Source organism: Protopterus annectens, chromosome 2.part2 (genome assembly GCF_019279795.1).
Source record: "Protopterus annectens isolate FY-2018-M chromosome 2.part2, PAN1.0, whole genome shotgun sequence".
NCBI lineage: Eukaryota > Metazoa > Chordata > Ceratodontiformes > Protopteridae > Protopterus > Protopterus annectens.
Genome location: NC_056730.1, coordinates 110,372,341 through 110,397,045, shown reverse-complemented (window position 1 = coordinate 110,397,045; position 24,705 = coordinate 110,372,341).

Here is a 24,705-nt window from a genome sequence, read left to right as displayed (position 1 = left end):
TATGAAATGTTTACTGGGAGGATACTGGGAGGATATCCCACAGGGTCATTTACTAGGGGATGCAGGTTATGCACTGGAACCATGGCTGATGATGCCCATCAAAAATACACCCACACCAACTGAAGAATGCTATAATAAGGCACATGGTCAAACAAGAACTATCATAGAGCATGTTTTTGGACTGCTGAAGTCACAGTTCTGGTGCCTAGATACATCTGGGGGGAGCCCTGCAGTACAATCCCATACATATACTGTCTGTGCCATGCTTTACAACATTATCCTGAGAAAACAGCTTCAGCAGGAACAGCAAGGGGAAGGGCCACACATACCACTACCACTGGCAAAGTCACCACAGCCACAAGCAGGTGAGGAGTCGGAGGGGGAACCAGCAACCACTGTGAGTGTAGGCAGATGTAGATGTGCACAATATGGCCTTGCACTGGCCAAGAGGCAATGAATAATGCACATGCTCACTACCTAAGGGGTTAAAACCTTTATCCTATGCACACTCATACAGTAACATTGATGCAGGCAACACTCACAACCTTGACTTACCCATGTAATGGTTGTGTACTGTTAGCATGAGAGAGCATCAGCTCTGAACTAAAACTCTTGCAACTGCTGGATTTTCAAGGTAAGTGTTGAACATGGAATAGAAAGATAAATGTCTAAGAATACAAATGAATGACATATCCTTGCATACTGTTATTTAGTAAATTAAGTATAAGGTGGGTGATTTTTACAGCAATTACATCAAGATTTGACAGCACTGACTTATGTGAATACATGTGTCCTCTATCAACTAATAGGCCTTACATCAAAAATGTACAGATTTCCCCTGAATGTCCACAATTTGGCCTCATATGTTTGTACTGGCAAATCATTAAAGAACAAAGTTAGAAAATAATGACACACATTTCAGTTTCATGCTTTATATCCCTCAGAAGAAACATAAAAATAGCAATGCAAAACCTGTTAGTCCATCAGCTGTGTCAGTTTGTAAGACCACAATGTTTAAAAACTCTCCCCATTGTTGGGCCTTTGTCACACTTTTATTTATGGTTTGGTCCAGCTTTGTTGGTATAAGAGTTTGGGAAGAATGTACACATTACAAAATCTGGTAAGAAAGCATCGTAATTTGCCAAACAACATTACAAACACATATATACTAAGCACTAATCAGCTATGCACCCTGACCATCAGACAAAAGACTTATATATCCCTGAATTCAAAAGATAGAAAACAGGATATGGCACAAAGATATGGAACAGTTACCTTCATTTGCACAAGGTGTTTTGTGTGTGCACACGCACACGCGCTTGTGTGTGTATACGTGTGTGTGTCAGGGACAAGAGGCATAGGCTGACACAAAAGATAGTGAGTGTATGTAAGTAAGTAAGAAAAACAGGCAGACATTTAGATAAAGTATCAAATGACCACTGAGTTAGAATGAGGTGTAAGCCTCACTACTTACCCATGTAACTGTTTTGTGTCTGTATGTGTACTCCAGATGAAATGCGTGTGTGAGCATCTGCAAGAACACATCCAAGCTCTATGCTACAGCTAAGTCCTGATATGTTGGACAGGTGTGAGCCATGCATGGTAGAGGTGACACTTCATAGTCATCCCCAACACAGAGAATTGGCTTTGCCAGGAGTTGCTCTGGTATGTCCACACCCATGGTCAGATGTACTGGTGTTACCTGCACATGACTGATGACTGCTGGATGAGCTGTCCTCATGAGTATGCCCAGGACCATGACCCCATGACCTGCCATGTCTGGGTGTCCACATGTCAACCACTGACAGAACAGTGGAAATAGTGCCACTACAGAAATGTGATCAGGCACAGCCACGTCAGTTAACATCAGATGTTGTGGCTAACCTACACCCAAGTGGATGCAGTCTTCTTTTAGCAGACATTGCATCACAGACTTTGCCTGTTGCAAAGTGTCATTCATCCAATACATTGAATCAGCAATGTGGTGGAGGCAGTCAAGCATGTCATCCTGTGTTACATCTACAACCCTCAGAGGCCTTATTGGAATGTGCCTGAGCCTCCATGATGGCCCTAACCATACGTCAAGTGGCATGGAAAGACACACCAGGATCAGGTGGAGGATGGACAGCAGACCTCCAATGAGCAACCCTAACAACCCTCCTGTGTGGCACCTTGTCCACACTTTGACTAAGGCCAGAGTCAACAGGCAGTGAAGCCACAGTAACCACACTGCAATGATCAAGTGTCTCATCCTCCACCTGTCCAATATCTGAGTGCTCACTGGAATGGCTTTGAGTAGGCCTACTGGCTGTGTCTGATGGAATTATATGAATTGACTGAATCTCAACCTCAGTGCCAGATCCAACCTCTGCACCCCCCTAAATGTGCCTGCGTTTGGCCACAATCCGAGTCTGATGATACTCAGGTGATAAAGAGTTCTACAGTTCCACTGTCAGATCACCTGTGATAAGCAACAAACACAGGAAAGAAATTAATAGCTACACTATTACAGTGTAATAAATGCTAACACAGTAATACTGGTGCCTCTATCACAGACAGTACAGCATTACACCCACAGCCCTGACACTCACCTCACTCATATGAATAAATGCATATTTTTGTCAAATGCTCATCAGTACTGAAATAAAAATGTTTGCCTTACTGTGTGCTGATGACTCCACACTTGCTAGGGAGGATGGTATTGGAATAAGTTAAGCAAAATGCAAGGACACCATCATCACAACAACAACACAGGTGGAATAAATTTTGGCCTTTATATGTCTTTTAGCAATACATTTAAGTGAAACTTGAATGACACATCCACCCCAAGCATAATGAACCAGAATATACTCATAACTGTATCAATGAATAAATAGTTTACCCTCCCAAAAATGTATTAAACCAACTTAACTATTCATAGGTTCATAGGTAGGTACTAGGCTATCGGCCCAAGGGCCTAAGTAAGCCTAGCCAACAAGGTTCCCTGGCTTACGCCACCCAAAAAAGCTGCTTTCAATATTTTATTATACAAAAAATATTTAAACATTGACATATGTAAGCCAACCTGGAAGTTTCTCTTGGGACATACTTGTCCTCCCTGAAGCAGCAGCAGCACAAACATCAGTCACATGCTGTTGTACACTTTCCGCTGAGCACTCTGGATTATTGACACTGGACAGATCTCTTCATTTGGTGTCAGTGTTGGCTCTGGAGAAGCCCCCATCCCAAGTAGGCAGCTGCCCATGGGCCACTGCAGCTGCTGTCCTCTGGGCCAATGTAATCATGTCAGAGGCCCTGTGATGCACTTGATCATATGTCCTGCTGTGTCACCCAATAACATTGATGTTGTTCACTATCTTGTTCCAAATGTGCCTTCTTCCAAATATATCCACATACCCTCTCTCAACCAGAAAGGCACCATGTTGCCAAAAGTCTTGGACAATCACTTTGTTCTCTGAGTCACTGAAGGGGGGTTTGCAGGGATTCAGATGCTCTGGTGCCATACACAAAAGAAGGATGCTATACATAAATAAAAGTCCTGCTTAGATATAACACATATTTTAAGTTTTTTTCAATATTACTCACTGGAGAAACAAAAAACTTCAGTTATTCAAATATAATGGGTTATGTGGTTATAACATATCATTGTCACACACAACCAAGGTTTGATACAAAACAAGGACTAGCAATAGTAAAGCAAACCTGTTTAAAAACTTTTTGGTCGTGCCAACACAGAAATGGAGCTTGTCTCCTCCACCCCAAAACAACAGGCAAATAACATTTTTGTACCAAACAAGAAATAAAAATCAGTGAATTGTTATAAGTGCTTTCAAACTGTCCCATAAAACATGTACACATTTACCACAGAACATTTTTATGCAATTGCCACACATCGCTGATTAGCATAGTGGTTAAGGTGTTTACCTCCTATACAGCAAATATAGGGCTTGATTCCCTCTAAGGGAAGTTGGATAAGCTGAAAAGGGCCCACAAGGGCAGTTAACCTAGCATTTATATTTGTGGGTGTGTTTAGCATAATGGTTAAGGTCTTCACCTTATAAACACAAAGTACAGGGTTTGATTCTAACCACAGGTTATTGGCTATACTTAAAATGGCCCTTCTGGGCAGTTAGCCTATTATTCACCTATGAACCTCTACCTATGCCCAGCACTCCCCTGCAGGTGTCTCTGGGCCATCCTAGATGGCTAACACCCCATATGTCATTGACAATATAGTGCATTTACATTTCACTGAAATAACAGAAAGTAAAATGACATGTGAGCAAATCCAGTATATAACTGAAAATGCAATCATACTTTATTAAGATCAGTAGTCATCTGTGCAGATTAATCAAAAGTAATAGCAATCTTCTTCTGTGTTATCCACATAAAAAACTCTCCTTACTTATAGGTTACCATTGTGTACTACAGATTCAGGCGTGTGAGCATGGTGAAAATTCAAATGAGGTGTGAACTCATTAGAACTGCTGAATCCCAATTTCTTGGATCCATGCATCAGATGTAAATATAGTGCAGGCACCCCCTCAGTGTTTGTTGCTAATGGATTGCAACTGAGAATGATTACTGGTAGGGAGAAGGAAAAATAGAACAGCAATTCAAACTCCCTTACCTTCAGTGGGTGTGTCAGCCATATTACACTTACAAAGTGTAGAAGTAATTGTATCATAGTTTTAAATGTAAGTAAGCAGCACTCATTTCTCAGTTTCTGTTTAGTAATATCCAAACTCCCCTGCATTTGCTGAAAACTCATACATTTTAAGAACAATGATAAAAAATGCCTTACAGACTGCATGTCTCAGATGTAAATATATGTGATCACTCATTACAGTGCATCAGAAATTAACATATGCACATACAAATCAGAAGTATCATATGTCTTGTTAATACTGTGAATGATTTTACACTAACTTGTATGGACAATGATTTGCATTCCTGCTGTTTGTGCCAAATCTGTCAGCTGGCAGGTTGGCAATTCCCTGCAGTGCAGCTTCGTGTTTAGACAGCTAGCATTAAGCAACAGAGGCTTGACTTTACCTCCAGTGGAATTTTTTACATCAGAACTTTTGTTACTTTGACATCACCTAAAAAAGGCACTATGGGGGAGGGAAGTACTTTTGCCAGTATCCGATAGGTGCAGACCATCTCTGGCAAAGTAGCATGGCCTGTCAATGTTTTCATCCCAGGCTGAAAGATACTGGATCCTCCTGGACTGACACCAGAAGCTAAAGCAATTGTTGAAGTTGATCATTTTTTAGTTATATTGTGGCCTCATCCTGGGTGAAGATGCTGCTTAGTGCTAGGGTCAAAGGAAAGGACAGGAACAACAACGGATAGAACAGAATTCCATAGAGCTGAACAAAAAAGGATAGGCAATGAAAGGATGATAATGTAGATAGTCTGGACAGAAAAAGATTACAAATAAAGGAGGTAAAAGAATATTATATCAGAAGGCAAAATAATGGATGTAGAGAGTATGCTGACAGAATTACAGAAGGTGATGGCATGGAGGAGAGGACTGAGGACTGGTGAGTAAGGAAGAGGAGAGGGCACAGATGTGGCAAACTGCAAATAAAATGATTGTGTGGAAGTACAGATATTATGAAAGAACATTTTTGGTAGCATTGGAAGATCAGGTGCAGGTAAGACCTGGTTATGAAAAATATAAAAAACAAAATAGGACGATGAAACTGAAAGTAATATGGGCAAATCGGAAAGGGTGATTATGGTGTATACAAGCAGTGAAAATGATGAAGTAGTGGGAGAGGTGATGGATAGAGAAAGGAGGTGTATAGCTGTAGGAAACAGTGCAAGAAAATGACAGATTAAAAACTGACAAGGATGTCACGACGGAAAATGTCTAAAAGTTGCTCAAGAAGTTGAATGGATGGAATGCCATGAGAAATCATGAATATACCATAGAATGTTACATACACGATACTAAAGACCTTGTGAAAAACACTGAATAAGATGGGTTTAAATGACTGAAGATCCATAGTGAAGGTTGTAGAAAACTCAGTGCCTAAAGGGGATGTGTGATTTGAAGATCTTGAGGATAATAGGCTCCTGTCACTGCTGAATCTAGATGTACTTATGATGGAAGTAAGGCAACTGTTGTTAGTGGCCAGCTGCTTGTAAAGGAAACAGTTTATGGAAGAACTGAACGACAAAGCTGATGGGCCCTGGAATAATTCTCCTTATTATTAAAAACATATTCACGGTTCTGGAATGGGATTTCTAGTTGAGGGTGACAGGACATAGAGACAGACAGTAAGTTCAGGGGATGGTTGAGGGAAGAGCACTTGGCCTATGTCAACATGCTCAACTGGGAGAGAGGATTTAGATGAACTGGGGCTCCAGGGGGAGTAGTAGACCAGTTTCCCTAAGAGCTGGTTATGGGGGGGGGGTTGTATGGCTTGTCAAGAAGCAGGTATGCTTCCATATCAGGGTCATGGGGAGTCTTTCTACGGTGATATGGAATCTTGCAACACCACCAGGGGGAGGAGGATAGGTCTGCATAACAAAAAGGTATTAATGGTTGTCAGAATGATAATGTTATGATTGTTCTCCATGAGGTGAGAACTAAATGGTCCAGAAATGGTTCTTAGTACATGAGGAACAACAAATCTAGAGAAGCTGATGATTAGCACACAGAGTATTAAAAAGGTACAAAATATTAAATATTTTAGGTATCTTGTTTGGGATGCAGTGACCAAAGGCAAGATTGCAATTATCAATGTGCATGGAAAAGATTTGGAGATGAAAACCTCCTCACTGGCTCTTAAGTAAAAAATATTCAAATAGTACCGCAAATAGCAGCTGCTCTGAAATCACAGACATACGACATGATATTAAATGAATGACTAATAAAAGTTTTTGAGAGTATAAAAACAGTAGATATTTCAGTAACTTGATGGAACAGCAGAATAAGAACTACAGTATAATGAACGCAGACACATGAACAGTCATATCAAAAACAAACAGATGGCCTAGAAATTAATAGTCACCAAATTATTTAATAATCAGTGAGTTTCCTTTACATAAATATGGGCAAGACTTATTGGCCATTGTCTTGCATGACTTATTAGTTTTCCAGATGAGGCAAGAGCCATCTCTGATCAAAAGGGCTCACAGAATTAACCATGAGTTGGAAAGAATAATACCTTTACCCAGCACTTCAAAATTCTAGGCCATGAACACAGGCAGAGTCATGCTCAGAAAGCTTAATCCCAGCAAAGTACTCTAAAACGGTATTAATGGTTGCAAATACAAAGCAAAACTACAATATCCCATTGCAGAACCATTTATAAGACATTTATGGGGGGCTTTCTGACAGCTTTGAATTGGGCATTTCAGTCACTTTTCTTCCAAAACAAGGTCAAACTATGTAGTCTGAACTATTGACGGGAACAGAAGCATAACCTGATTAACACAGGTAGCAGTCCATAAATCTCAGACAAAGGGTCAGAGGGAAGCTCAGCATACATGGAAAGCACAAAAGAGATCACTTGCACATTACTTACCAAGCAGTTCTCAGGAAAACCTGAACCCCACCCTCCTGTCTAACTTGAACCTACATGCTTCATGCCTACAATTAACTCATCAGTTAGAACATATCTCTTTAACTCTTCTAGCCCAGAACAAATCTGATTTAATTCACTCATCAACTAAGATGTTAATGACTTTGCTCTGCGTAGAAGCAACAATCCCTCCACAGAGAAGCTGAACTAATGAACAATTGATGCAGACAATGGAAATCATGAAAAGGAAATACCCGACTCCATTACAAGGCAAGTTGCTTTCCACCTACCGTGAATTTTAAGGTTTCACATCATGCACATACATTATCCTGTTGTTTATTTATTTTGAAACACAGGTTATTAATAATTGTTTTAACCAGACAATACTTCTATTGCACAAACTAAGCAAAAATACGATGATCTGTCTCAAGAACCATGAAATGGATTCACTGTGATAATAATTCTCAAAATAGACAAAAAAATTAAATGTTGATAAAAAGACAACCTTATTAATATTCTGCAGACTAGTTATCCTCGCATATTTTAACTTTTGCTGAAGTACATCTACATACCTAAGCACTCAGTATGTTAATTCCTCACAGGGAGTCGGCACCTTCTTCCATGGGTTACTATATTCCTCTCAGGGTGTCGGCACCTTCTTCCATGGGTAACTACTCAAAACAACTGCTTCCTTACACTATCAGCTTAAACGCTGTTACAAGGCTTTTCATATTCTTTTTCCTTAACTAATCTTCATAGATCCTTTATTGAAATATTAATTCTCCCTAGCTGAGAGACATCCTTCATTCAAACATTAACTCTGCCATAGTTGAGAGTGCTACTTTTCCAGTCATGAATGATTGCCGTTTTAGCAACCAGTAACAAAGCACTCAATCCTGCTGCCAGGCATCTAGAGAGATTTGTCTAAAGGGAGCAGGAAACCAAGAAACTGCCATGATCTGTAGTGATGGGCTGTGGCCATAATAAATGACAGATGGCTTGTATTTCAGTCTTACAATTTATCAAGTGTGATGTCAGAACAAAAGATATGGTGCCAATATCCCCTTCACGTTTCCAACAGGTGGGTTCAACTCCTGGGAAAATTCTCTTCAAATGTGATGGAATATAAAAGTACCTATTCAGGACTTCTTGTTAAGGTGGAGGTGAGGTTGGTGCATGCTATCTGCAATCTTTTCTCTCCCACTCTAAAGCATAATTCAGTGTTTAGTACAGAGGATTTTATGGAGCTCTGACTTATTGTTTCTCCATCTTTGTTTATAAAGTAAAAGAATGAACTCAGCAAAGAAAACAAAACCATGAACTGCAGTCCTGGAACTACAAGGATATAATACCACCAGGACAAGTGTTTCTGCCCCTGAAAATTGTAAGAAAGGAGATTTGGCTATAGTTAACATCTAATCAGAGGGGTATATAACACATAATGCTTAAACTTCATAAAATAAACTCATACCTATAAGACTATATCTGACGTGTACAGGTTACTGAAGCCAAACTGAAAGTCTCAGATATCAAAATGATAGACATGGAGGAAACTGTAAGGTGCAAGAATCTTTAGTTCATGAAGATTCCAAAAAATATCATGGGACCAATCTGAAACTATAGATGGTGGAGATTTTGGCTGAAAGGACAGGACTAGCTCATCAGGATATTAAATTTGAAAGAAGTTATCAGATTTTTCTGCTTCAGAAACTAAGGTCAAGGTCCCCATAACCATTTTTAGTGCAGCTGGAAAAGCCTGCAAAAGATAGCCCCCAAGATATTTCTAAAAAAAGTCTGTTTGTGCTGCATTCCACCCTATCCACGACAGCCTAAGAAACCTCCCTATTAAGGACTTCTAATACGGGAATCTGCTTAAGCCTGCTGAGGAGCCTGCAAAAGATAGCCCCCCCCCCTCAAGATATTCAAAAAAAGTCTGTTCATGCCACATTCCGCCCTATCCACACAGCCTAAGAAACCTCCCTATTAAGGACTTCTAATACGAGACTCTGCTTAAGCCTGCTGAGGAGCATGAAAAAGATAGCACCCCTCAAGATATTTCTAAAAAAAGTGTATGTACTGCAATTTGTAAAACATAACTGCTACTAGTGTTCTTACCCATAGTGTCAGTACTTTTCCCCCGTGCTAGCTAAGCAGCCTACAGTGTTTCTGTTTTATTTCTCTATCTGTCCCTTATTCTCTCCCACCCACTAAGCTACAGACTATATATAAATATCATTTGCCACTAGGTGGCACTGCTCATCCACTCATCTTAGAAAGATCACTTTTATTCTTGTTCTGTTCTCTCCTGAGGTATTCCCCACTCTCTTCACACATTAACCCCTCTAGCCTGCTTAAATTTGTGCATTGCTTTTCTTCCTTTCTCCCCTCACACTCTCCAGTCCACCTACCTTTGCTGTTCCTGTTTTCCTGTAAGGTCCCACGTTTCTTCTACAGCTGGCTGATTGGTTTCTGCCAGCCACCTTCTCTACAGCTCTTCCCGCTCGTTCGCCCTATGGGCTCACTCCGCTCCCCTACCCTGCCCCAAATTCCCAGACGCCCCAGTACAACTAAATTTATAGCTCTCTAACCACTCCCATATTAACCCCATCCATCAAATTAAGTCCCTCCTGCCCTCTACACCCTATCACTATCCTAGGCATATTGTCATACACCAACCCACCAACCACTACTTGTATCACCCTCCACCCTTCTATATTCCTGTGGACACCCCCTCACACATTCCATTGTAATCCTCACCTCTCATACTTATTAACCATCTCTCTTCCTACACATCCCTCTCACTTAACTCACACTCTGTCTCCCACCATGCAAACAAAACCTGCCTATGCTCTACTACCCTTATTCCTAAGCCTAATCCTCTTCTGCCTACTCTACCTTAATAGTCTCCCACACCTTCAGCACTCTCTTCCCTTTCACACAACTGCAATTTACATTAAAAAAGACTTTCCCTCTACAACCCAAGCCTCCCCCCACCTCTACAAACATAATGAATCTTTTCTATTTCAAAGGAAGCTCTTTCTTACTCATAGTAAACCACTTCACATACCCACCAAACTCATCTCATTAGGTTCCAACATCTGCATCTATGACCCATTAGAACATAGATACCTATCCATACTCTACTCTAAATGTATCACCCTCCTCCTCCATTCTGGAGACATACACCCTAACCCAGGGCCTTCACACAATTACACCTCTAAACCACATTCACATAGCTCTCCCCTGCACCACAAATCTCTTCTCCTTGCCACACTTAATGCCAGGAGCCTTGGTAATAAAATACCTTCCTTTCACTCCTGAATCTCTCATAACAAACCAGATATTCTCTTTATCACAGAAACCTGGCTAAAACTACACATAAAAGATACCAAAATTACACCCCCTAACTATAAACTTATAAGAAGTGACAGACCCCAAAAAAAAGGTGGAGTAGTAGCCTTACTCTTCTCCTCCTCCTTAACAGTAACACCCTATACTAAGCCCATACCCTCATTTGACACTGCAAGCTAACCCCTCGCCCTTCTCAAAGTAAGCAACAATAAAACTTTATGCATTGCCTTCCTGTACATTCCTCCTGGTAACAATATCCCTATACTAGAAGATATTCTTGCCTGGTTCAACTCCAACATAAATAATGAGACAATAATCCTAGGCGATGTCAACATAAACTGGTCTTCCATTGACTCATCTACTCCTTCTCAAAAAATTAACCTATATCAATTCACACAGCTAATCAAAACCCCTACTAGACCAAATAAAGATTACACCACAGGAAGCATCCTTGACTGGATACTAGTCTCCCACCCAGACCAAGTTTCTGATAGTGGTACTCTCCCAGACACCCTAAGTGACCATCTCCCTGCCTACATATGCCATTCCCCCTCCACCCTCCTCTTTCAGCACAAACACATTACCACCCACAACATGCAAAACTTCAGCCCCCTAATTTTCTCTAATGCCTTAAAACAGATAGACTTGAACCCTCTAAAGTCCCTCCCTTTAGATGCCGCTGTCTCACTTTTCAATAGAATTTTCACTGATTTACTTAACCACTTTGCCCCCTGTAGAACCAAAAGACTTAGATCCAAAACAGCCCCTTGGCTAAATAAAGACACAAAACTTCTTATGCATCACCGAGATAAAATCTGGAAATACTATAAAAAATGCAAAACTCCCAACTTTCTTGCCGAATACAAGCAACATCTGCCCCTCACACATTCCATTGTAATCCTCACCTCTCATACTTATTAACCATCTCTCTTCCTACACATCCCTCTCACTTAACTCACACTCTGTCTCCCACCATGCAAACAAAACCTGCCTATGCTCTACTACCCTTATTCCTAAGCCTAATCCTCTTCTGCCTACTCTACCTTAATAGTCTCCCACACCTTCAGCACTCTCTTCCCTTTCACACAACTGCAATTTACATTAAAAAAAGACTTTCCCTCTACAACCCAAGCCTCCCCCCACCTCTACAAACATAATGAATCTTTTCTATTTCAAAGGAAGCTCTTTCTTACTCATAGTAAACCACTTCACATACCCACCAAACTCATCTCATTAGGTTCCAACATCTGCATCTATGACCCATTAGAACATAGATACTTATCCATACTCTACTCTAAATGTATCACCCTCCTCCTCCATTCTGGAGACATACACCCTAACCCAGGGCCTTCACACAATTACACCTCTAAACCACATTCACATAGCTCTCCCCTGCACCACAAATCTCTTCTCCTTGCCACACTTAATGCCAGGAGCCTTGGTAATAAAATGCCTTCCTTTCACTCCTGAATCTCTCATAACAAACCAGATATTCTCTTTATCACAGAAACCTGGCTAAAACTACACATAAAAGATACCAAAATTACACCCCCTAACTATAAACTTATAAGAAGTGACAGACCCCAAAAGAAAGGTGGAGTAGTAGCCTTACTCTTCTCCTCCTCCTTAACAGTAACACCCTATACTAAGCCCATACCCTCATTTGACACTGCAAGCTAACCCTCGCCCTTCTCAAAGTAAGCAACAACAAAACTTTATGCATTGCCTTCCTGTACATTCCTCCTGGTAACAATATCCCTATACTAGAATATATTCTTGCCTGGTTCACCTCCAACATAAATAATGAGACAATAATCCTAGGCGATGTCAACATAAACTGGTCTTCCATTGACTCATCTACTCCTTCTCAAAAAATTAACCTATATCAATTCACACAGCTAATCAAAACCCCTACTAGACCAAATAAAGATTACACCACAGGAAGCATCCTTGACTGGATACTAGTCTCCCACCCAGACCAAGTTTCTGATAGTGGTACTCTCCCAGACACCCTAAGTGACCATCTCCCTGCCTACATACGCCATTCCCCCTCCACCCTCCTCTTTCAGCACAAACACATTACCACCCACAACATGCAAAACTTCAGCCCCCTAATTTTCTCTAATGCCTTAAAACAGATAGACTTGAACCCTCTAAAGTCCCTCCCTTTAGATGCCGCTGTCTCACTTTTCAATAGAATTTTCACTGATTTACTTAACCACTTTGCCCCCTGTAGAACCAAAAGACTTAGATCCAAAACAGCCCCTTGGCTAAATAAAGACAAAAAACTTCTTATGCATCACCAAGATAAAATCTGGAAATACTATAAAAAATGCAAAACTCCCAACTTTCTTGCCGAATACAAGCAACTGCGAAATCAAGTAAAAAAACAAATAGCCACTGACCTCAAATCGTACTGCCTTAAACTTCAAACTAATCATAAAACCAACCCCAAAACATTTTGGAATAGTATTGCAACAATACTTTCCTCAGGCAAAAAAGAGAATCCTTGCCATGACCCAGACACACCAGACCTCCCCTAGCTACTCAATTCAACTCCTTTTTCATTGACTTCATAGGCAAACTCATTTCTTCTTTCCCTAACAACACCCCCCCAACTTAACTGAAACCAAAAACTCAACACCCAAGAACCCTGAGTCCTCCCCTTTTACTCTTAAATCCATTCCTACCCACACTATAAAAAAGCTCCTACAAAAGTTAAAACCTTGCTCTAATGCCCCAGATGACATCCCATCCAACTTTCTCCAACTAGCTTCTGATGGCATAGCCCTTCCAGTCAGCATCCTAATCAATCACTCCATTCAGGAGTCCTATGTACCATATCATTGGAAAAAAGCCTTCATCATCCCCCTCCAGCAAGGAGGTACAAACTGTTCATTCTCCAACTTTCACCCTATTGCTATCCTATCCCCTATCTCTAAGATACTTGAAAAATGTATTCACCTCCAACTATTACCCTACCTACTGGACAACCAACTCCTAACTAACACGGGTTTATACCAGGACATAGCACTACCACTGCCCTTCTTTCCTTCCTCGAAATCATTAACTCTGCTCATGACTCTGGGAACATAGTTTCTACCCTCCTCTTAGACTTATCCAAAGCTTTTGACACTGTCTCTCATGAGCTTCTGCTTTCTAAACTCTCCGATCTTAATCTCTAAATTGGTTGGAACTCCCAAGCTACCTAAATTTCATTCAACTAACTACAGCACACAAGCTGATTTTCAAACCTTCTAACTGTCCATCACTCTCCTCTTCCCTAAAACTTCACCAGCCACATAGAACACATAGATCCACAAATCAGAACCTCTTAGAACTTTACAAGCCTTTACACGCACCAGGGCAACTTCTACTATCATTCTCCCTTGCCAGATTATGGAACTCTCTCAAACCCCACATTAGAACCACCCCAAACCTACCCTCCTTTAAAACCCTACTCCACTGTAACCACTCCTTCCTCTGGGAATGCTCCTGTACCCATCCTACCTGATTCCTGACACCTATCCCTACTCTATTCCACTCACAATCTCTGCCACAGTTTCAATTCCTCTCTCTAAAATTCCTTTGCCTAAATACATATAGTTGTATTAAATGAACATGAATTTATTGTTTTTGTAAATATCTTATTTGTATTGTATTAAATGAACATGAATCTATTGTTTTTATAAATATCTTATAAGTGATTGACTCAGCTCATACATTTCAAGATATGTAAAATCTTGTCCTTCTGTATACTGAACGTTAAACTGTTGTTCTTATATGCTGTACTAATACATTGTATATTATTTTTCTGTCTGGAGCTTTTCTCCACGGGCTTCCATTGAAAATGGGCTACCTTGGCCCAATGAACTTTCCCGGTTAACAAACTGAAATAAAATAAAATAATAATAATTGTATTGAAGTCAAAGATTCTTTCCTCATTGTGGGTGCTGGGAAGGCTTATCAGTGTGAAGGACTCTAGTGCTTTGTGACAATGATTACTTCAAGTACACACATAAGATAATGTCAGTTTTCCAAGCAATGATGAGTATTTGTGGGCAGTAGAAATGGAATTATCAGCTACTATACAAAACTCAGCCCTGGATGTGTCCCCTTTCCTGGGGAGAATTTAATTTTTATACAATGGAGGAAGAAATGGAAAAACATAATCATTAGTGAACTATATCATTGAAAATTAGTTCCAGGATTTAACATGGCTGCTGTTTTACAGCCAAGACCCAGGAATCAGCCTTAATCTACTTTTTGTTATTCAAGTTAAAAATATCCCAGAGACAAAAGGTAGTTTCAGTAGCAGGTAAACTGCAGGAGCAGAAAATCCTCTACAAGTAGCCGAAATGGGGAAGAAGGATCAATGATTAATTGCTGTTTAAATATTGGAAGGAATGAAAGCTTTTGATTATTATTTGGTTAAACACTTTGCTTTGTTTTCATAATTTGCAGCCTTTTCCCTTCACCTTGGAATTTCATTTTTCTTACTGGGTGGTCCATTGGATTTGTCTAACTTATTATTATAATTTAATATATTTTTATAAGTTAATATTTAATATACAGCGTTGAGGGGACTGGGGGCTCATGTTATGTCATACACAATGACCCAGGGGGGGTGTATCTGGTTCCGATAGAGATGTTGACTCTGTTGGGGTCCACATCTGCCTCACATTTGAGAAGAGGTGGTATATTTATATCCTGGAGGACTCTTGGTTGATGAACTGTGTAAATAGTTATTATCAAATATATTTTAAGACTAGCCTGGTTTGTGTTTCAGTTTTGAAACCTGTTCATTAATTAGTTGTTTTTTGGGAAACAAAATGCTACAGGTCTAGGAACTTCATACTTGGTTATATTTCACTGCAAATGCTAGTTGCTGGAGAATACTAGAAAACTAATTTGGTTTGGTTACATATATTTAATGGTACAGGCCTTTGGCTTTCTTAGATCTCCAACAGGAATATGTTACTTAGTTGTTAGACTTTGTATGTTATTGGAGATGGTATCTTGGAATGTAAATGCTTTGTTTAAACTGATCAATAAAGCCAAGATCGTTATCTATATTAAAGGGTTCAGAGCCAAAGTTATTTGCCTGCAGGAAATTTACCTTACAATGAGGAGTATCAAAAGTTGGCAAATTTGGATATTCTATCGTTCTTTTACCCAGAATTCCAGGCAAAAAGTGGAGCAGGTTGCCATACTCATTAGAAATGGGACCCAATTCAACATAGTTCAGTACTGGGTAGACTAAAATGGGAGATACGCTGTTTGTAGGAAGATTTGTAATAGCCAAAGTGGATGTCAATGAATTAGTATCTTCCTGGAGGTTCATCACATAACATGCTTATAAAACTGTTAATTTCATTGATTCCCCTCTCGAAAGGTTTAGTTTTCTGGGTAAGAAAACAAAACTTAATTTTCATCTCAGGCAATGCCTCTAATGACACATGGAAGTACTAATGCCTGCCTAAGGAAAGTTCATAAATAGGTTCATGTTAATTATACCATGACCCCCCATTAATATTCCAAAACGTGCATGCTGACCAGTGTGCACGTTGTAAATCGACTTATACTAATGGAAAAAGGTCCGGTCGCCCGGACTTTTTCCATTAGTATAAGTCTCTTTTAAAACACTGTCTCGCTATGTTAAAAGAGTTTAACATAGCGACACAGGTTTAAAAAAAGCAACGGAGATCTTCATTGCATATTTTAAAGCTGTCTCGCTACGTTAAACACATTTAACATAGCGAGACAGGTTTAAAAAAAAAAAAGCAACGGAGAAAGCAAGATCTCCGTTGCTTTTTACTATTTTGCTATGTTAAATGGGTTTAACATAGCGAGACAGCTTTAAAATAAGCAACGGACATCTCCGGACATTCTCCGTTGCTTTTGGCCACAGCTCTGATGTACTGCGTAGGCATGCGCAGTACATCAGAACTGCCGCGGATACCAGACAGCTGCGGAAGGGCAGCAAAGAGGGATTATACAATGCCATTATTTAAGAAAAGTAATTATTTATTTTCTTAAATAATGTCATAGTATAATAGCAATAACCCACTTCTGGGTGTGGGTAATGCGGGATTTACCCACGGTTGTCTTTGTTTGGTCCCTCGGGCTTCGCCCTTGGGACCAAACCACGCCAGCCGTGGGTAAATCCCGCATTACCCACACCCAGGCATGGGTTATTGCTATAATATGAGACTGGTGGATGTCCCCAGGGTGTTAGAACTACCCAATTTGATTTATTTGTGTTTCTTTTATAGCCATAATTCATTTTCAAGAAAAGATAAATTACTAGTGATTAGAGAACATTTATGGCAAGACAAATTACAGTCTCCTTCACCTATTATTCTCTCAGATTATAATGTTTCATACCTCAGTCATATAATTAATAATAGCAGACTGGAGAAGTGTTGGAATCTTCGTCTTTATTTATGTAGGGAGGATAATTTCAAAGCTTTATTTTCAAACTTCTAAGATTCCTATGGTGGGTGGGATGGAGGATATAACGGGGTTCTTTGTTAAGAACTGGGCATGTTTAAGAGCCTGTTTCAAAGGCGCCAGAACTATACAGCAAGGGGGGAGGAGCACCCCCCACACTTTTACAGATGTTGTTTAGAATGGTCCCATACGTCTATGCATGCGTGCATTCCTGCCACCTGCGCATTTTAAAATATGTTGCAGCACAGGTTTTAAGGAGTTGGCTTGATCGCATTAGTTTTCTGCTCACATATGCTTCCTGATCTGCTTCTAGGTAAGGAGAGCTTTTCGATCGCCTCAGTTGTTGCCTGAGTGTTTTGTTTTTGCTGGGGAGGGGGTACGGGTTGGTTGTTTTGTGTGTGTCTGTGTGTGTGTGTGTGTGTGTGTGTGTGTGTGTGTGTGTGTGTATGTTCACTCAAAGGATAAAAATAGGAGAAAAAATGTAATTTTAATATCTTTTATGTGTGTTACTCTAACTAGAACTGGATACCATATTTTTCTTTTAATACTTAAGAAATGTTACACTTTGCACTTTGTCAATTTCTAATGGCTACTTCACCCATAATCTGATCCTGTTTACAAACAACAATATTTCACGTACTTTGAGTTTTTTAATAGCATTTCAAGAACAGCAATCCTTTATATTTGACCATATACTGTATGGAGAATAAAGTAATAGTGTGAAAAACAAGAAACTGAAAGTACCACTTATTTTACAGCATTGTGCACTTAGCTATAGCATTTCAAATGACAGAAATATTAGTTTTTAAGACATTAATGCTGTTTTTGTTCTGATGTCACAATAAGAGAATACAGATAATAGTATGATGTTTAATGACCTTGTCTGCACAAACAGATAATATGCACAAGTCTGGCAGAAGTAGAAAGAAACAAAACTGAACAGCCAAAATGCTGTATAGGCTACTGCTGGTCCTTGGCAATAAAGGTGTGTGTGCGGTTTCCTCCCATATCTCAAACACATGCTGCAGGTGGATTGGACACTCCAAATTGGCCCTAGGCATGAGTGTGTGCATGTGTGTGCCTTCTGTGGAAGGTTGGGTGCCGGGCTGGCAACTCGACACCATAAAACTCCACTGCCAGTCATGAGCAGACAGGTGATCCGCTGTGGTGACCCCTAACCGGCAAAAGCCGAAAGAAGAAGATATGTGTGTGTGTGTGTGTGTGTGTGTGTGTGTGTGTGTGTGTGTGTGTGTGTGTGTGTGTGTGTGTGTGTGTGTGTGTGTGTGTGTGTGTGTGTGTGTGTGTGAGTTTGTGTATGTGTGGGTGAAAATATTTGAAAATATGTCATAGCACTCAGCTACAGAGTGAACTTAATTTGTGATTTTTTTGTTGTAAAGACACACGCACATTTATCTCAGGTTATATTTGCCTTTCTCAAACATTTCTGTGTTGAAAGGAGATCTGCCACTTTTCAGTGTCAAAGGATTCCATGTTGTGGAGAAATGTTTAGAGCTTTTAATTTTCTTGTAATAATAACATATGCAGGCACATTTTGAATATATACTACATTTCTAGTCACAAAAAGAAACCATATACTTCAGAAACAAATTGAACTGGAGCTCTGCAATCCTGTCAGAACTGTACATCCTCTATAGGCTTCTAGATTTCTTGTGCTGCAAAGTTGAGAGATTTAGTTGAGTGTCAAATGGATTTTACAAGGAGTTGAGAGCTTCAGGGGAAGAGAAGTTTAGTGCTGATTATGCCAAGTTTGTTTGTATTGTTATTAGCACAACAGAGAGTAAACTTACTTTTGATGCAAAAGACGGTGGGTTCTACTCCCACAGTATGCAGATGGATTACTGATATTGTACTGGGTTGTACTTTAAAGAGTGGATGCTGCAGTCCTGTGAATGCCTTCCTTTGGAGGAGGTATCTAGTAACTATGAACCTGTTATCAGTTTGCAAACCATTCCCTATTGCAATATTACTAGCTTACCATGTTTTTATGTAACATAAGCAATTCTTCAAGGGCAACAGGCACATTATTTGTAGATGAAATAATGAAATATAAAGTTGTTTGCTAGCAGCAACCTCTTCATTAGTTACAGATCCCTTTAATGTGGAATTATTTAGATGACATTTACTTCTGCAGAGACTATGCATATTTACTGATATTGGTGGACTGTAATGATACCAAGTCTGAGTAGAACTTCATGCTGGAAATGTTATGAATTGGGCAGTTTTGTCATTATTGGTTCACAAATTTTGTTTCATTGCTTACTGGAAAAATGTTCAAAACAATAAATTTTAAAACTGCTCTAACAAGTGTGCTGTATTATACAAGAAATATAATTTAATAAAATCAGGAAGGTGAATCAAAATGCATACATGTATGTATGGCCCTAAAAATGTGTAAGGAGCCTATGGTTTGAAAACAGCCCAGAGGTAAGCTTAGCCTTTCACTGGCCAGATGCAGAATTAATGTGGGTCTTCATGACATTTCAACAAATGTGAGTTTCAAGGACAGAGACGATTACTGCTCATGCTAAGTCTGTTTTCATTGCAAGACTGTATTGTTTCTTTAGCAAATGGCTATCAGTGCTTGTGCTGTATTATTTCAATATCTGTAATCATTGTAGAAGTAAGTAAGAAAACAGTATGCACGCTGACAGGTTTGAATGGTGTTTATGGTAACTGAGGAGAAATAGCCAAGTAATGGAACACTGGGGTGGCTGGGGAGGGGTCTGCTGCTGGAGCGGTAGGAGGTTGCTGCAGAATGGGATGCTCTGGGGGGTCCCAATATGTTACCCTACCTAGGCCCCTATTTAACCATGATCCAGCTCTGGTATTTTTCACTGTTATTTACTAAAAAATTATCAGAAGCTGGAATGAAACAATGGAGTGTCAGTTTTAAAAATAAGCACTTTTGTTCTGTGTTTGACAATAAAGTAAAGAAAACACTTATTATTTTTTACAACTGACACTTTGTTATTTCATTCCAACTTCTGATATTTTATGGTTTTCATTGTTATTTTAATAATTAATAACAGTCATATTGCTGACCATGTCAGTGCAGTTCTGTGGATTGTGGACCTTAAGTTACCTCTACACAGAGACCAGTCACTAATGGAGTCCCCCAGAGTTTGGTGCTGAGACTTTTTCTGTTTGGTATATACATATCAAAAGTAAAAGGAAATACCAAAGGGCAGTTATTGAATCCCCAAATGATTTAACCAACCTGCAGGAAGGTTTGTCCCAAACAATAACTTTTGCCAGAATTCCGAATTGAAACTAAATTCCAAAAAATACATTATCATATCCTTTGGGAAGTCTTTTACTCCAGGGAAATGCCAAATTGACAATACCCCATGAGAAGTGACCCAGTTGTTTGGCATTTGGGAACTTGTGTGTACAGTGACCTAACTTTTGACCAACATGTGCCCAGATCATAAAGTTTTTCTATATTCACAACTTATAAACAAATTTATAGTGAGTAGATCTAGAGATGTTATTGCCCCCCTTTACGAAAGCCCTCATTGGGTCAATCATTTTGTATAATGCCCACTTTGGCATGTATCTGTCCAGACCCATGCAACAGTTGGAATACCCACAGAGATACCTTAATAAAAGGATACAAGTCTTAAACAATAGGTCTTGTGTGGGCCACCCCAAAGATATATCCCTATACTGAGTATCCAGCAGACTGCTTAGAGGTGACCTATGTCTGGCATACAAGGCATCCTTCCACCCAATACTGATGGAACTACTGAACATCAGCAAGTCAAATGGCATCAGAAATACTCAGTCCAAGTATCTAAACTGAATGTTGTGGAGAGATGGATATATATCACAGAGGCTACCACTGTTCTAGAACAGATTATCCGTTCAAGTAAAACGAAGCTCATCCCTATCCATATTCAAATGCAACTTGCATCTATGAATGGGTAATAGAAAATGTACTCCAAGACTGCCCCTCATGTCACTAATGGATAGAGGCAGTTCCTAAATGCTGCATCCCTTACATGGTTCTCCTCAAATTATCTAAGGTGTGATCACAATTATTCTCACTAGGGCTAATACACAATTATCAGCCATGGGATAGGTGAGACCATTCAGGAAATGTTAATTCAAGCACCCACAGGGAAGTTGGCTAAGCTTAAAATGTCCCCCAAGTGGACCTACATTGTCATAGTAAATAGTTTTAAAAAAACTGCCCTTTTTAGATCACTAAGTGTCCCTCTAACCCTCCACCCCTCCCCAGTCTTCAACAGCTTCCGGCACCTCTGCTGTTGATGGAGTACCCATGGGAACATAGCTCTGCAAGACTAGTTGGTCAAGGTGAGTCCTTCAGGGCAAAACAACAAAAACCCTTGCTGGCAAGGTTGGACAAGATGTAGGGGCTTTGAACAGAAGGTTAGATGTTTAAGATAGCAGTGGACTCTGTCTTAAAGAGTATAAAGTGAATCAGGCATTGAGCACTTTGAAGTTAAAGGACTATGATATAACCCCAAAATGGCAGAAGTTTCTAGTGTGAATTTGAGGCAGTAGTTTACAGAGGGAGGAAATTATAGAATTTCATCTCTGGGACCTGTGGTTGTTATTAGGGATCAAGAGGGTATTGTTAATGCTTTTAGGTCATGTTATGGGAATCTGTACACCAGAGATCCAGGGGGCGCTAAGTTTAGGAATAGAATTAAGGCCCAGTGTGCATCACTCCCCCTCCTCACATTAAAGAAGGTAATTTTCCCTAAATTTGTTGAAGCTGGTTATCTCCAGATCAGAAGGTGTTCATGCTGAAGGAACAAAAAGGGGTTAGACCTCTGATCTAAATAGACTCCCCTTGAGGACAGCCATGGATTTAAAGCCAAGTTTAGAAAGAATTTTGTTATTCTTGTCAATTATGTTTTAATGGGGGTGGAGTTCCCTGATCCAGGAAACAGGTAATTATGACATGATGCTAAAGCAGAGCAATGACCCTGATTTGGTAGAGTCTAAGTATCCTGTCTCCATTTCGAATTACAAATATAAATGACTTGCAGCATTGTTGGCAAACATGTTGCCCCCTATATCCATTACTAATATTTTAGAATCAAACAGGGTTTATTCAGGGTAGACCTACACATGTTAATCTCCTGAAAATAGCCTTACCCTGTGTCAGAGAGAGAAAAGGGTCACTATTGGTGGCATGCTTGGATGCTGAGAAAGTTTTGCTTAGATAACCAGGTCTTATATTTTTATGCTTCTCAGAAGGATGAGTTTTCTTTATGGACTAGTGTCCCCTTTTGGAATCAATGGATCACTAAAGTAGGTTTCAAATTGTCTGAATGATTTGAGATGCATCAAGAGACTATACAGTGACACCCACAATCCCCCCTATTGTTTGCTACCTATCTTGAACTGCTTAATGCTAGGTTGAGGAATGCCCAATGCACTTTGCTGGTTGCAAGATGAAAAGAGATGTTACCATCTGTCTCTGTTTTCTGATGACTTGCTGATTAATCTTTCTAACCCTGAAGCATACTTTTTCAGTCATGTTTAATGTGCAGTCTTTTTTACGTAGTTCATTTATTTAGTTAGTTAGCCAGAGTATTTGATAAGATACAGATAGAGAACTGATCAGAAAATGACCAGGTTTCAGGCTCAGATCAAAGTGTCATAAAAAAAAAAAAAAAAAAAGAAAATGCAAATATACTATAAAAAATGAAACATAAATATAGTAATGTGCTACTATTTTCAATGATCAGTTGCAAAAAGTTATAGAATAAAAATACTATATAAATAGTTACATAAAAATGTGGAGGTAGCAGATAGGGATCGAGCTAGCAGTGATGCAGAGAAACCAAGGTATACGGTAGGGATGGCATAATGGACTAGTTATCTGTTACTTCCTGAATGGTGAATCCAAAATAAATAAACTGAATACTATGGTCACTGTGAATAAATTTCACTCTCTCAAGGAAACTTCTTTGCAGTTTGCTGTTTTTGAAGGAAACTATCAATATCAGATATCTTGGCTTGCAATTCACTAATACATTAGAATGGTCAGTTCAGCATACCTACAGGGAGATTTCTGAAAAAGTTAAATCATTTTTCTGTAGGTGGGAGGAGATTTGCCTTAATATTCCCCAGAGAATACAAGCAGTTACATGGTTTACACTACTGTTGGTTTTGTACACTGCTCTTGGCTTCCAGCACATCCTTTCGTGCTTCCCTACGGAAATGGATCAGCAGTTTTGCTTGTCAAAAGTTAAATACAGACTCTCCTGGGATTCAGTAACTTTGTTATTAGGTTTTGATGGATTTTGAGGGTTATGAAAGATGGATTTATTTATGGTTACTGCAAGATTTATTAATTAATGGATTCAATCCATAACATAAGGATGGGAGCAGGAGGGGGTCTATTGGGTCTGTACACAAGGATTATCTCATGTGGATCTCACCAATCTCAGAATATAAGTTCCATGGATAAAAGACGGTTGGATAGTCTTTACTGGGCTGTGACCAGTGCAGATATGATGTCATTTTGAGAGGATATCCCACCTTTAGATACTTTGAACTGTGTGGGACAGATGCTACAGAGGTGTCAGCTCTATTAAGAGATTGTCTTGCTTAACATTATTGGAAAATTAGTTGGTCAAACAGGTGTATAACCTGAAATGAGTTTGCAGAGAGAGATGAGAGTGGCCATGATTGTGGGAGGGATATTTGATAAGATAATTGTCTCGCTTAATGATTTAATGAGCCAAAGCTGGACATAAGGATTGTCCCTCCTGGCTTAATGAATGAGTAGAGGTTAGAGTGGCTACCCAGCTACACAGAAGATCAGTCAGTATTTTGTGATATTCAGTGCCTTTAGAAATAAGGTTATGGATACATATAAAATGGTCAGAGAGAATAATTTAGATATACAAATTAGTGGAGAAGACTGAGGCAAGGTCTTAGAGGCTTTAAGATATGCCGGGAAGATGAAGAAAATTTACATTTCTTTAAGCAGTGCCTTTTTAATTTCTTTTATACACCATTGAGGTGGAATAGAATGTTCCCATCTGTGACTCTCTGCTGCAAGAGATGTGAGGGAAACATGGAAGGGCACTGGTTCCATATTTTTTGAAAGTGCTGAAGCCTAAGGGACATTACGCAGGGTTTACAAGACCTCTCTCAGAGGTTTTTACCAAGAATGGGGAGACTTATCCCTCAGCAGTTTTTTCTAGAGAAAGTTCTTTTGCATGAGGGATGGAGGGGCTCCCTAGTTTAATATTTGAACTGCTACCATCAGTGACAAAAAAGCATGCTTAAACAAAGATGAAAAAATAGGGGGAGATTTCCGTTTACCTCAATGTAGTGCAGTCGCAGAGTTGGAATA